A 901-nucleotide genomic window follows, 5' to 3' on the forward strand; every position below is an offset into this window, starting at 1 on the left:
TCTTATGCCGTCGAGTCGTATCCGACCCATAGCGACGCCGTGGACACGTCTCTCCCAGAATGCCCCACCTCCATCTGCAATCGTTCTGGTAGTGGATCCATAGAGTTTTCCTGGTAATACTATGGAAGTGGTTTAACATTGCCTCCTTCCGCGCAGTAAACTAGAGTCTCTGCCCTCGAATATTTCCCATGCCGCTGCTGCCCAGCACAGGTGAGTTTGTAGCTGATTGCCTTCCACTCACTAGCCAAGCTAGGAATGGAATGGGTAGGCCTCTGCTTGACTCTCCCTCCCATAGTCGAGATTGGTAGAGTACTGGAAACTCTCCAGGTGCGACCCTGAGAGGGGTAGTAAGCCCTTTATAAATTACCATTATAAAGAACCAAAAAAACTAAAGCCAAAGCGGGACGCCCAACCTGAACGTTTAGCTGGAATCGCTCCAAGAGACCATGTGCGTCCCCTTTTAGACTGTGAGCCCACTGTTGGGTAGGGACTGTCTCTATATGTTGCCAACTTGTACTTCCCAAGCGCTTAGTACAGTGCTCTGCACACAGTAAGCGCTCAATAAATACGATTGAGTGATTGATGTGCGTCAAGATCGTGACCCAACTGTGACAATAACAACAGCTTCTGCCCGCCACCTGTGATACACTTTCGTCTACCTGGGGACAGGCATCGGGTCTTTCTGAGCCAGAACCACTTCATTCCCTCTATGAAATGTTATCAAAAAAAGGAAAAAAATACCCTTAAAGCATATTTAAATCCCCCCCCCCCCCCAGTAATTAGAGTGAATAGTCGGGTTTTTCAATTACAGTCACTTTTGAAGGAGGCTGACAGCTCGGCGGAATGGTGATTGGATTGTGGCGCTATCGCTTTTGGGTTGGGCTTTAAAGCCATTTTGAAT

The 901-nt window shown here is 48.2% G+C and overlaps 1 pseudogene; it reads right to left on the reverse strand.

The window, feature by feature from the left end:
- Positions 1–214: 214 nt before the first annotated feature.
- LOC119920041 lies at positions 215–345 on the reverse strand (annotated as a pseudogene).
- Positions 346–901: the final 556 nt, after the last annotated feature.

The sequence above is a fragment of the Tachyglossus aculeatus genome, chromosome X1, assembly GCF_015852505.1.
Source record: "Tachyglossus aculeatus isolate mTacAcu1 chromosome X1, mTacAcu1.pri, whole genome shotgun sequence".
Lineage (NCBI taxonomy): Eukaryota > Metazoa > Chordata > Mammalia > Monotremata > Tachyglossidae > Tachyglossus > Tachyglossus aculeatus.